Source organism: Triticum aestivum, chromosome 6D (assembly GCF_018294505.1).
Source record: "Triticum aestivum cultivar Chinese Spring chromosome 6D, IWGSC CS RefSeq v2.1, whole genome shotgun sequence".
In the NCBI taxonomy this organism is placed as follows: domain Eukaryota; kingdom Viridiplantae; phylum Streptophyta; class Magnoliopsida; order Poales; family Poaceae; genus Triticum; species Triticum aestivum.
Window position 1 is genome coordinate 465866902 of NC_057811.1, and position 15024 is coordinate 465881925.

At 41.4% G+C, this 15024-nt stretch overlaps 1 pseudogene; it reads right to left on the bottom strand.

Annotated features, from left to right (window-relative positions):
- Window positions 1-323: 323 nt before the first annotated feature.
- Window positions 324-1111, bottom strand: LOC123142713 (wall-associated receptor kinase-like 9; annotated as a pseudogene).
- Window positions 1112-15024: the final 13913 nt, after the last annotated feature.

A 15024-nucleotide genomic window follows, 5' to 3' on the forward strand; every position in this document is an offset into this window, starting at 1 on the left:
CTTCTCCCTTCAATTTTTTTTTGTTTGAGAATCTCAAATTTTTTTTTTGAGAATCTCCCTTCAATTTAATGCACATCGCTGCCAGGGTAGCTACTTTCTGGACTTGTCCATCTCCCTCTTCCATGACTTGGGGATCAATTAGCTCATCAAGATTGCCTTCTGCGAGTAGCGAAACGAAATGTGAAACAAGACCAACACCGTTGCTGCCACTACGGTAGAGGCATGGTTTTTTTTCTTTCTAGTTAGTAGTTCTATAAGAAGAACACCAGAACTAAAAACATCACTCTTGTCTGTTAGATGACCGGTATCATAGTACATAGGGTCTAACGGTCTAAGTAGCCTATTGTTCCTTGCACAGCTGTAGTCAACCCTGTTTTGTCAATTGGGATGTATCTCGAAGCTCCAAAATCTGATACCTTTGTTGTTAAATTATCATCAATAAGTATGTTGGATGATTTAATATCCCTGTGATAAATTGGCATCGAAGCAGATGAATGAAGATAAGAAAGAGCTCTAGCAACTTCATGCGCAATCCTTGTTCGATCATCCCATGATAGTAACATCGGGCCTTCAAAATGAAGATGGTGATCAAGAGTACCATTTGAAATCAACTCATAAACCAGTGACAGGACTTCTGTCTCCAGACAACATCCAATTAGCTTCACAACATTTCTATGGTTGATTTGAGAAAGAATTGCAACCTCGTTTATGAAGTCATCGATTTCTCTCTGTACGACGATCTTGGATTTGTTGATGGCAACTACCTGTAGGTCTAAAATTCCTTTATACACAACACCGTGTCCTCCGCCTCCTGCCTCACGAGTTCTATCAAAATTGTCTGTGGCCTTCTCTAGATCCAACAAAGGAATGATCATTCTTTCACCAAAATCTGTCTTCTGTGATATTAGCTGTGGCAACAGTAACCATGATTTTGCTTGAACAATCTATTTTTCAGTTTGTTTGCTCTATTTAAGTTGATTCTGCGTGCTACGAAGGGGGCAGCAAGTACTAGAAGCAAAATAACTGAGCCACCACTGACTGCTAGGCCTATGACCAAACCTGTAAAATATGGTATCATAGGTGAAGAGACGAAGTCATGAGTTTGGAGCATTCAAATTGTTTGAGGAAGAATGTATGATCATGATTATCACAACGATGCTATTGTTACCTGTAAATGTCTTTTTTGTTGTTGTGGCGCTGATGCATCCCTGTTTCATCAGTGGATCTCTGTAGGTACCATCAGGACACTGGCAATGGAAAGTTCCAGGGATGTTGGTGCAGATTCCAGAACATGGATATTCTTCCGGGTGTTCACGCTCGTCTATGTCTGAGCAAGGGACATATAAATATGAACAAATACGGCATATGCTAAGAAGGTAAGAATCTTTGGGTGATCCCTAGAAATGGATAATATCATATACTGAAGAAATAAGCATAAAGCTATCACTTAATCTGATCTTTATTCTAGTACCTTCACATCCATTTGGTTTAGATGCATTGCCCTTGAAGCCAAGGGGACACTGACAATCATATCCTCCATGTGTGTTTCTGCAATGGCCGTAACACGGGTAGATGTCTGGATAATCACATTCATTGATATCTGCACATACCCGCAACATCAGGAAAAACAGAATTCAGGTATACTACTGTAGGTTCAATTAGGCGAGGAATAAAAAAAAGTAGATTCAGAGATAAACACAACTTGGGAGACTGAGAAACTTCATTCTATTAATGTTCTACCTTGCAGATTATGATCACCATAGTGCAACTCTACACACCCATCGTTTTGCCATATAATTATATAACTAGATATTTGTAACTCACTATACTATCAAATTATTTGTGTCGGAACAAATCTATTATTTTAACTGTCGGAAAACACTCTAAGGGGATTAGCTAAACTAAAGTAAAGTGTATTTTGAGCATTAAGATAATAAAAAAAGATTACTTAAGTATACCATAGCAGCCATCGTAGATGTATGGGTTGCCCTGGTAACCACCAGAACACCGGCAGTTATACCCATGATCAAGTTGGCCAAAATCAAAATTAAGACCATGACCATCAACAGAACTATGATAAAATGCAGTGGCATAGTTGTGGCAAAAACTGTGGTCTCTGCGGCACGAAGGCGAAGACCCATTGGTATGGCATACGGAGCTCTTGATCGTCCAGCCTAGCATGGCAGGGGCCATTTGATTGAACTCATAATGCTCTGTTCTGTTAAGAAGATAGTCCGATTCCACTCATAATGCTCTTAATGCTTTTAGTCCGTGTGAAGAAAAAGTACGGATATGATCATGATTTTCCCTTGAGGAAATTGCATAGAACTGCCGAGAAGTCAATGCATGTAGTCCACCCGGGAGATCGATTAGAGTTTAGACCGCATGCACAACGAATCAGTGGTCTGAGATCTCCAGTTTACCGGGGATTTCGGTTGGTGCTGATCTCTTGCAGGTTTCTAGCTGTGGTTATCTGAAAAAAAATGGCTTTACTAATATTATTTCCTATGCTGTTACGTGGTGTTGGTTGAAAACATTCTTTTTGCCGCTGCATGTGATCTGGTTTTCAGGTGTTGTGCCAGAAAGTGCCTCGCTTACTAAAGCCTTCTGCCCAGAGACACATGATATCAGTTTTGCCAAGATCACAGCAAGAGCTCGGCTGGTGTCCCGAAAGCTGATAACATCTGCGTCTTGGCTGCTATTCCTGGTTCTGTAATGCCTCTACATCCACTGAATCTTGCAAGACACTGGTAGTTTCATGAATGGAATGGAACCTGGCGTTCAGTTATCCTCTAGCATCATCTATGATCAATTTATCACTTGATCAAATTGTACTTTTATCTAGGCAGTCCAATATGGTCATGCGTTTGGTGGCATTTGCTTCGAATCCTTCGGGACACTCCCAGCAATGCCTCTGCTGTCTTATTGGGAATGGTCGAGCCTCACCTAGAGTGCAAAGTCGTTAAAAAAGGGGCAGAACAGTTTGTTTTCTGAGCCTCACCTAGAGTTATGAGAAATTGACAAAATAGAAACATGTGCTAGACTGAAACAAGTTCAACGCTCAGACTTTATCACCAGAACAAGTTCAACGCTCATAATTTTTCAGAAGAAACATTCAATGCTGCCGTGATCTGTCTCCCACTGTGGGCTGGCGCCTGCTACTGTGACCCCTCACTGTCCACTCTCCTCAGGGGAGAGGTTTTGGGAACCTTCTGGAAGGTCCGATCATTTTTGGTCTTTTTTCTATGTTTTTCTTTCTTTATTGACACAAACATTTTTTTAAATGGCACAAAATATTTTTAAAATTACACAAACATTTTTTTACAGTGCATAAACATATCTGAAATACACGTTGAACACTTTTTTGAATTGTAGGTAACATTTTTAAATTATGTGAACATTGTTTTACGTTGTATAGACATTATTAAAAAAATCGCAAACATTTTAATGTCTCACACATTTTCCTTGAGTGGTATGAAACATATTTTTTACATCACACCAATTTTTTTTACATTGTATAAATATGTTTTAACAAGTTCACAAACACAGTTTTGAAACGCATGGACATCTTTTTAAATGTCATGACCTTTTTTTAATCATACAGTTTTTTTTCCTTCTAAATATCATGTACAGTATATTTTATTAAGAGACGTTATTTTCTTTTAAATGCCATCCATATTTTTTTACAAGTTATGCGGACATTTCTCTACACTCATGAACATTTTCTAAATTTAGTTAAATTAATTTTCAGAATATATTTATTTAGAATAATTCAAAGAAAAATACAAGACACTTGCGAATAGTATACAAAAAATAGACACCAAAAAAAAGAGTTCATAAAATTGTTAATCACGTATTTCAGAAATGTTAAACATGTATATAAAAATGTGTTTGATGTATACGTGAAATGTTGAGTGTATATTGAAAATCAAGAAAACCCGGAAAAATAAAGGAAAGGAAACAAAGCACCAAGAACAACCAAGAAAGAAACAAAAGAATGAAGGAAAGAAAAAACCTACTGAAAACCGAGGAAAATAGAGAAAACTTGTGTTTTCCTTTTTTTTACTAATTTCTTCGGTTTTCTGTTTTCTCATCGTTTTTCTTCATTTTTTCATGGTTCATACTGGTTTTCTTTATTTCTTCATTGTTTTCTTTGCCTGCTTGTTTTTCTTTGTTTTTTTCACAGGTTTTCTATATTTTCTCGGTTTTCAGTAGGTTTTTTCTTTCCTTCATTTTTTTTGGTTTCTTTCTTTGTTCTTGGTGCTTTGTTTCATTTCCTTTATTTTTTCCAGGTTTTCTTGGTTTTCAATATACACTCAACAATTCTCGTATACATAAAAAACATTAACATATACATGTTTAATTTTTTTAATACATGATTAACAATTTTATGACATCTTATATTTTTTGGTGTCTACTTTTTTTCCATATACATAGTACATTTTTCGTATATATCTAATTCATTTTCAAACAAATGTTTAATATTTTTAAAATACAAGTTTAAATTTTTCTAAATACATGGTCAACATTTTTCCAACACACACTTTTAATACTTTGTCGAAATTTTATGAATTTGATCTCTACTTTTTTTCATACACATTATATATTTTTTGTATATATCTAATAATACACGCAGGGCCGTACGTGAGAATTTGGGGGCCCGGTGCGGAATCAAAGTTCCGGCCCGGTCTTTAAGAAAGATAATTAGGGAAAGAATTTTTCAAAATTTACCATGTGCGCAACACAATTTTTCCGAGAACTATGTGTTGTAAAAAAAGAACTATGTGTTGCAAAAATGCGAAATTATGGATTAATATCTACTAATCTGTATTTTAGTTGGAACGAGAAATCTTTCTGGAACTTCTTTCCACAAAATCTTCAAGTTTACATCCATTAAAAAAATTCAAGCACAATTTTGAAGTACTATCTTTAAAATAATAATTCCCCTCTGTTCCATTTTTCGTTAAAATGAAACCACAAGAAAAAAGATTGTCATCCTTTGGTAGTTAAAGTGCTATTGTAACAAATAAATAAATAAAACACATCAACATGTGTTTTTTTGTTACTAGACATATGCACTAGATAAGAGATTATTTAATTTGTTTACTTTCTAAAGGATGTGATATGTCCCGGTTTAAATTTTGCAAATGCTATGGTGATGTTTACTCTTCGTTCATAAACAATGCAAGTACATAACTTTTTTTATATTGAAAATACTAGCAATTGATTTAGACCTTTTCCTTCGTACATAATTTATCTACAAAATATCTTATATTTCAGGAGCAACGAAAATCGCTCATTGCTGCTGAAATATAAGATGTTCCTTTGCTGCTGAAATATAAGATAGTCCAAAAACTAATTTGGGGGCCTGTGCAGTTGCACATCCTGTACATCTGCCCCATACGGGCCTGAATACACGTTTAAGATTTCTCGAATACAAGTTTAACATTTTTTGAATACATGGTAAACAATTTCTCGATACACATTTTAACCTTTTTTTGAACTCTTAAATTTTTTGATGTTTTATTTTTTTCATACACAGTGTATCTTTTGGTATATATCAAATTCATTTTTTAATAAACGTTTAACATTTTTCAAATACAAGATTAATATTTTTTAATACATGGTCAAAACAATTTCTATACACATTATAAATTATACCACTTTTAGGCTCGTGAGAAAATAGAAGGCGTGACCCCTTGGAAAAAAAAGAGCCATTTTCCTTCTTTATTTCCCATTCAATAGTTTTCTTCAATTGTTTTACCTGTTTTCATTGTTTTTTTGTCTTTCCCTTTTTCTTTGTTTTGCTTTGGTTTTCTTCGTTTTCACTGCCTTTTTTGTTTTCTCTCTTTTTCATATTATTTCTTGGGTTTTGTTTGTTTCTTTCTTGTTTTTCATTGGTTTCCTTTTTGAGTACACATTCAACAGTTTTTATATACATCAGAAACACTTTTTATATACATGTTTAACATTTTTTAAATACATGATTAACATTCTTCTAAATCTTGATGTGTACCTTTTCCATAAATATTGTACATTTTTATAATATCCTATACATTTTTCTAATACGTGTTTAATATTTTTTAATATGTGGTCAACATTTTTTATACACATTTTTAAACATTTGCTAATGTTTGATTAACATTACTTAAATTCAAGATTAACATTTTTTGAATACATGGTCCACAGTTTTCCTCTACATGTTGAACATCTGCAAATGCTTGGTTAACATTTCAAAAACAAGATTAATATTATTTATAATACATGGTCAACATTTTTTTCTATACACATTTAAAATTTTCAAATTCTTGATTAACATAACTGAAATACTTGTTAAACATTTTTCAAATGCTTGATTAACATTTTTAAAACATAGGATTATTTTTTTCATACACATTGTATTTTTTATACATTTTTTATGTACATGAGAAACATTTTCTCTATACACATTTAACATTTTCAAATGTTTGGTTATCATTTTTTTCAAAGTTTTATGTAATTTTTTGTAATATATTTATTTAAAATATTTGCAAGTATATATTTTTAAAATAAAGTAATAGAAAAAACGTGAAAAACACAGAAAAAACGAAGCTGTGGCCTCAGCTAGCTGGGCTGGGCCAGTATGGCGCTCCCTCAGGCGAGGCTAGCTTGCAACTCGTGGCGAGCGAGGTATAGACACGCCCTGACTCATCCTTGCTGGCGACGCCATGGCCGGGAAAGGCGTCCCCGTCTTAGGCTCTGGCTTCACGATTGGAGGAAAATCAAAACAAAATAAAGGCCCCCACCTACACATCGAACCTCCTTCCTCCCTTCCGATTGCGATGCCACGTGTAACATCCTAGAGTAATGACCCAGAAAACTTGCCTCTTATTTTTCTTTGCATTCTCATGCATCATGCCATAATTTCATCATGCACTATATTTTTAAAACCTAATTAAACACACAATAAGAATCAAACCCAAAACTCCATTTAATATTGCTATTTTATGTTTAGGGAAAATCTTGACAATTTTCCCTTTTGATGTTTTTAGCATGACATAAGCTCCCAAACTTTGCACAAGCTGTTCCCTAAGATTTGGAAGCCACCATTGAATTTTGAGAGCTTCCTACTCTGTTCATGTTGCATCCAGAAGTATCCAGATTCATTTGCCTACGAGATATTATCCAGGTTCATTTGCCTACGAGATACTCTTTGGTGGTGCTGATTTATTGTCGTGGAAAAGCAAGCGACTGATCTCTCTAATTTTCATATCCTCCATTAGATCATCCAAACAACATACCCTAAACGATCAAGCGACACCATAGACAACATAGAGATCAACAACATAAAAAATGTTACATTGGCACGTTGGCGATCGTGGTGTAGGGTGTACAGAATCCTTTGAACTTGGAAGCGCTAGCATGCCGAGAGGGTCTAGCTTTGACGGAGGACCTCTCCTTATTAAGGATCATGGTGGCTTAAGATGCTCAGGCAGTGGTCAACGACATTAAACAAGGCGCATCGGGATCGAACAGAGCAATTATTAGAGAAATTGGGGAGCGAATGAAGGAATTTGCTAAATGTAATATAGTGTTCGAACGTAGAAATTTTAATTTTGAGGCTCACTCTCCCGCAAAACAGTGAGTTGGTTTAGGTGTTGGTTGTCGTGTGTGGCTAGGAGTTCTTTTTGATCCAGCTGTTATTCCTATAAACATTTTATTGAGTGATTAATAAAGTGTGTTTGGCCTAGAAAAAAGTCGAAGAGAAAAAAAAGTTAAGATAGTCAAAGGGGTGGATCACAACGGGCTAAGGCAGAGAGCACGGCGATTCAGCAGGAATCGGCTATCCTTTTTTCTTCCGTTAAAAAAATTTAGCTATCCTTTCTTTTTTCTAAAACATGGAATTAGCTACAATTGTTAGGGCATGTACAATGGTTCTATCAGAGCAATGCCATGTAGGATAAATAATGAGGTGGAGGAGAGAGAAATCATCGGGCTCTGTTGGCATCCCGTGGCGACGGTGCACAGACCGCTCGGCCGCTTCCCTCTCCCTTGCCCGCTGCCTCTCGCGGTGGGCAGCGCGCCCCTCGATTCCGGAGTGTGCGTGCGGGCCGGCGGCGCATGGAGTAGCACCCACCGCCGCCCGCGTAGAGGAGCGACCGACGGGGGAAGGGGACGACCGGGAGGGGGGGGGCTGTGCGGACTGCGCTGTCCTGTCGGAGTTGGCGGACCGGGAGGGTCTAGGTCCGGCGTCCGTGCTGTGCCGGTGCCGGAGCTGCGGCGACGTTGTAGATCTGGAGCTGCCCCCGGTCTCCACCTTCGACCGGTCCAAGTGCGGAGGGCTAGCTCGATCCTCATTGTAGTCGACGTCGGAGCCAGAGTGGCTGCCGGAGCTCGACATTGCTCTGGATTGGATCGGAATGCGGGAGGGGAGAGGACAAGATGAAGTGAGAGAGGCGAGCGGAGTGAGCTAGGGTTCAAAGTTTGTCGCCGGATTGAGGATTTTGTGGGACAACTGTGGGGTCGGTGATGGGCCGAGCCTGTTAGGCGGATTCGCCCGGACATGCCAGGCCGCCCCATATCCGCGATTGATTTGGATGAATATGAGGGGCGCCGGACAGCCTGGACGTTTGAGATGCGTTTGAGACGTCTGAATAAGTCAATTTTTTATGACTGACCAGTGACCGGTCAGCTTGTCCGGGCGTTTGAAATGCGCTTGGATCGCCCGGCTGTAGACGCTTTTAATAGATCTATCAAAGGAATCCATGGTTGCCCAATGGGGGAGGAGAAGAAGAAATACGAGCACGAGACAACGGAAGACGTGTGTGGCTAGCTGCAGTGACACCATAGGACTATACGATCCTCCATGTCACGGGCGTTAAGCGGCACAACGACGTGGATTTGACAGCGGCAGAGGCTGTGTAGGGTTGGCGGCGGCTGTGCAGGCGTGCGAAGGCTGTGTCCGTGTGTGCACCACGCGTGCTGCAAAGCATGTTGGCTGGCTGCGCGCGTCTCCGGTGTCGTGTTGGAAAGTATCCGGTGCATCGGTGTTTATGGTGCTACTGGTGCACATGATGTTTTTATAACACACTAAAAAATGTTTTAAAAAAGTTTGGGTTGTCATAAAAATTCAAATAAAAAAAATGAATCATTAGATGAGATATAAAAATTAAATTTTTGGCATCCATGTGATAATGGGTCAAATCTAAAGCCCAAATTATGGTGTCATTGGTGTATACTATTCAGTGTCGATTTTGGGATTTTTGTTGCCTAATATTGCTAGACGGATCTTGGTTGCCTTATAGTTTAATTTTTATAGGTTATTGAAAAAAGTTTGCCTTTTTTTGCCTTCGTATATGGAGTAGCTACCTCAAAGCCTAGGGCATCTCCAACCGCCGACCATCATTCTGGCCCCAAAAGTCCTTTCATCCTTCCAATGCGGATTCCTATTTGGGCGGGCGCGTCCGGACGTCCGTAATCCCCAGGTCCCGGACAATAGTTTACCTAATGTTTGGCTGAATATAAGGTAAACCAATGTTACACTATGTCGGAACCAAAATAGCTACTGACGGGATAATCAAAGCTTCCTCGAGTTACTCATTTAGCTTACGAGCTTCGAGTTTTAATTCCAGCTTTATATACATTAGTCGCCACACGTCTCTACACCTTCCATGGTAAATATCAGACTAGCATTGTAGTTCTATTTGCGTCGGTGGAATCAAATGATGCAACTTCAAGAAAATCATTCTCGTGTCCCTCCTCCTAAGGGTGCCATGTTTGTAACCAAAATAAGAATACGATCCGAAAGGTTAAAAAACAAGAAGTGCTTCAGTACGCCTTCTTTGAAAAACTGGCTTGATAATAAACTACGCATTGTTGCCGGATGCGGATATGACCCCGCAAACAAACCAAGTCATGTACTCAACATGCATGCCAACATATACAAAAGAAAATTAAATCATTTTCACACCTGCTCGAAAAACCAAAATGTGTATGTGACATTTTTGTGCGTCTTGGAATGTCGTGTGAAATTGTCATATGAAACATCACACATCAAGCCGAAGCAGCCAAGCTTAAGAGAGCACAATGAATTTTAAATGCTCGGGAGTGTGTCTATGTCTTGCAAGCTAACGATGACAGTGACCTCCTAAAACCGCACAAGAGGGGCGAACCAGGCTTCGGTGATCTCCTTCTAATGCCTTTATGACCAAGCCACCCAAAACAACTCATTGAACTCTAGGAAAACTACAGTTGTCAAAATCCCAACTAGGTTGGTAAGGGAGAACGAGAATCAAACACACTAACCAAAATTGAGGTTCACCGCCAGGTTCTCGTCGCTTCGATTCCAACATCTCGGTCAACTTTGTTGGTCGCCAATGTCCGCTACCTGGATGGTCCATTTGGTCGTAGTTGTGTCCAGACAAAAGATAGAAGAAACAACGAGCTACTAACGAGAATTGGGAGATTACTGGGGTGAAAATTTCAAAATAAATGGCACGGAGGTACCAATACAACTTCCATCACATGCATCGGGCATCGCATGTGACATTTAGTTAGTATTGACCGTAGAATACCAAACATTGTTGATGTCATTGCGGTAAGAACCCGGGCAGCAACTTTCCAAATAACTCCTCTTGTACGTCATCTGCCGATGCGGAATTTTTGCTAAGCTAGCGCGATTTTAACCCAAAGAGAGCCTGCAAAACAAGTTTATAGTACGTATATGAGAATGAGCTTTTTATAACATTATGAAATAATATGTATCCTCGCGCCTAGTTTTAAGTGTGTGTGGTGTCATTTTCATTTTTGCTAAGCTAGCGCGATTTTGATCCAAAGAGAGTCTGCAAAACAAGTTTATAGTACCTATATGAGAATGAGCTCTTTATGACATTATGAAATAATATGTGTCGTCGCGCCTAGTTTTATGTGTGTGTGGTGTCATTTTCTCTAGAATTAAAGACCTTACTATAATTAGAGCTTAGATCTTTTAAAGTTTGTCATAATTAATGTCCTTCTAATTACTCCCTCGTTTTTATTTATTCTGCATATTAGAGTTGACTGAAGTCAAACTTCGTAAAGTTTGACCAAGTTTATAGGAAAGAATATAAATATTTACAATAACAAATCTATATGATGCGAAAGTACGTTCAATAATGAATCTAATGGTATTGATTTGTTATTGTACATGTTAATATTTTTGTCTATAAACTTTGTCAAAGTTTATAAAGCTTGACTTTGACCAAAGCTAATATGCGGAGTAAATAAAAACGGAGGGAGTACACTCTAACTAGACGCAAACCTAGTCTGGTGAAAAATTCTACTCCCTCCGTCACAGTTTACAGTTTACAGGGCGTCTAAGATCGCTGGAACCAAGGTATGCAGCGATTGGCTCTATTTCCATAATCATATATGTCTGTCTCACTGTAGTTGCCTCCAGGACCTTGAAAGAGATAAGACGACAGAAATCTACTTGGTCCTCCTCGCATGGAGCCAGGGCAGAGCTTTCTCGAGACAAAGGCAACACAGAGACAAGAAGACAAAGAAAGAGAGAAACCAGTCTTCGTGGATGCCGGACCAGTTTTGGGCACAACATGCTCGTCTCGAAAAGGCAGAATTAAGGGGCAGACCATCTGTTGGATCTATCTGAGTAAAACATACAGTGATTGACTAACTGGCTGAAGTACTGGACCATTTATCCCGGTTACTGTTTTGTACCAGATAAAACAAAGAGCCAGCGTACCTCATGCACTGTCATCATTAAGTCAACCTGTCAATTTTACCGTATACTGGTGTTATATAGCATATGCATGTACGTACAACTCAAGATGTAAAGGGTTTTCCCGTGTTGGTGTCATGGGGTTCTGGTTCCCTTTGCCCTGCGGTTTTAACTATAAAACGTCCCCCAAACACGTCCTGGCCCATGCGTCGCTCCTCCCGCGGGTGACACGGGCGGCGCCGCCACTTCTGCTGCTAGCTCTCCCCCTCCTCCCCTTCCCCCCCGCTGCCGGCCAGAGCCACCGGGGCAAAGCCCCCCGCGGTGGCTGGCGGCGGGGGCCTTCTCCCCTCTTCGCGTTCGTGGCCTGCGGGAGCGGCCAGGCCGAGCGGAGGCACCGGGGCGCGCGGATCCTGGCGGCGCGGCGACGAAGATCTTGACGGCGGCGGGCCCATGGCGCGGCTGCAGATGGGTCGACGCCCAGCTGTGTGGCGGCTGTGTGCGGGTCTCCTCGTGGCGGCGACCTTCGCCGCCGGCAGGGCGGCACGTGCGCAGCATCCGGCGAGGGATGGGGACGCGGCCACGGTGGCTTCTCGTGCGAGTACGCGGAGAAGCGGCTGCGGCGTGTGTCCTCGGGTAGGATGGCTATCCTCGCCCAGATCCGTCGGCGGCATGGCGGCAGATGTCGCAGTGGCCGGTCGGCGGCGGCGGAACAAGGCCGGTGACAGCGGTGATGTTCTGTCTGGATCTCGGGGCGGCGGCCCTGGACGGTGGTGGCGGGTGAAGCTCGGGCTTCCCGCGGCGGCATGGCGTGGTGCAGTCCCTGTCCAAGGAGGATCTGTGACGGCGATCTGTTTGCGGATTGGTTCGGGTCAGAGACGGTGACGAGCGCGCGGGATCTATCTCGGCGGCTCTCGCGGTTTGGCGAGGCGGGGTGGGAGCCCTCCTCCTAGGCTTCAGTGGTGGCACACTCAGGCAGTGGCCGGTGCGCCAGGGATCCCACGGTGGCACTGTTGCTGCGGTTGGTCACCGGATCTAGGCGGCTGGATCTGGGGCTTTGAAGGCGGTCGAGACGGTGCACAGGTTGTTGGGTGGATTTCTTAGGACGGATCCGGGTGAAAACCTGGTCTTCGGTCGATGGCCGGAGCCGGTGATGACGATGCTCTTATCATCGTTTCCTTCATGAAGGCATCACCGAGGTGAACCTCCCAACTCCACTCAATACCTCCGGGGGAAACCCTAGATCAGCTGATCGGATGTTGGCGGCAATCTTGTGTCGTAACCCCCTTCGGGGCAGCATTCTTGGAGGTGCACTCGGCTTCGCGGGACCAGCGGACGACTTCTTCGGTGGAGCGGTGCTTCATCCATACATTGATGGCGACGGATCTTGACGGCGTGGTGCAGTGCAGATTCGGAGTTTGATGTGGGAGGATGGACTCGCTCAGGAGGTCGACGCTGTCTGGCGTCGTGGTGGCGTCGATGGCAGAGAGACCTGGCACGGTAGATGCAACAGTACAGCTCTGAAGATGGACTCGTGGCAGGTGGCTGCGGCGGCCTCACACCCGGCAGGCGTCCTGGTTGAGGAGTGCGCCGGACTGGTAGGTGCCCCATACCAGGCAGGCGTCCTGGTTGAGACCTCAGGTCTTAGATGTTTAGGTTTGGCTGCGATGTCTGTTTGGTATTAGGCCCAGGCTATCAGCGCCCCTTCATCATTTGGATATGTGTAGCGACAGTTGTTGCTTAGACGGTGGCTTTAGTCTTGTTGTTGTATGATTTTGTAAGGTCTTGTGAGAATAATTAATAAAGTGGCTACATGCATCGCCCAGATGCAGAGGCCGGGGTCATCCTCCTTTTCTAAAAAAAACTATAAAACGTCCTGTTTCTCTGCTCCCGCACGCATGATTCCACGGCTTCAAACATGAAACCGATAAAAAGATCAAATATACAAAATAAGTTGTCACAATGTGGAAAATGCTGACAGCCATCGTATTTCCAAGTGATGCGCATAGCGTGCACCTCAATTCAGGTAGCGAAACAACAATGGAGTTCTTGGTCGAAACTCGGGAAAGCATTGCAGCATGCCCCTTCCCTTTCTCATCTGAAGCCTCCGCACCACCAGTACCGGCTGTTGCTAGTGACCGGTGGCGTTGTCATTGGCGAGCAGCTAGAGATGTTGCCAGAGCCAGAGAAAAAGGTGTAGGAAATTAAAAATTTGAGACTTACAAATCAGCAATTACCTCCGATAAAACTCAACACCAACTTTTAATTCCCACAAAAATATTTTCAGCCGATGAGCTTACTACCACACAAACAAGAGAATCCTACTACGACTAAAATAATCACCAACTTCTGTTTAAACCTTGGCATGGGCAGCTCTGCCCGACGACCACTACTGGAATTTTTCCGAGTGTTAGGCCCTTTGCCGAGTGCATTATGTCGGGCACTCGGCAATAATATCTTTACCGAGTGCTACACTAGGCAAAAATATGAAACTCGGCAAACATATACTTTGCCGAGTGTCGTGGACAAAACGCTCGGTAAAACAACAAAACTCGGTAAACAGGACTTTACCGAGTGCTACACTCGGCAAAAGGGGGTCTTTACCAAGTGTCACACTCGGCAAAAGGAGGTCTTCACTACGCCGAATGGTTTTGGCTGTACAGATTGCATACGGCCTCGGATGAAGATGGTCCAAAAATAAAAGTTGTCCATTTTCACGAGACGGATAACTTTGATGTTGACAACTTTTTTATTTGAGGCCATATTAATTGCACCTTTTGCCATGTAAAAATTTAGTCTTAAATGACTTAGGCGATGATCATATTCATTGCATCGTTCGTTATAATGTTCCCAAATTAGACACATAGGTGTGTCTTGACATTACAAACAATGTTGCCAAATAGAGTTCCCTAATTTTGCGAAAAAAAATATTTTTTCCATTTTCTAAGTGTCAACAATGAGTATTTTTTGTGAAGCAAGTACAAAAAACAGGCTGCAAAATGGCACCACTTCAATTTTCACAATAAGTAGACCTTATTTTATGAACAATGCCCAAGTTTCATGGATTTTCTGGATCTCTAGCTACTTTCACGCATTTAAATGACTTTATGTTGATTTCTCAAATGTAATTCAAATTTGAACTACAAGTGTGTGATAGCTCCGTCCTAAAAGTTAGAAAAATATATTTTTAGATACACAAATAGGCATTATATGGGAGAACCACTTAGAGTTTTGAGAGATTCAAGCCCTTGCAATGAATAGCCATGCTGCCCATTTTGAAGAAAATGAAAGAAAATGAATACAAGTTCAAAAATGCAATCATTTTGGATGGA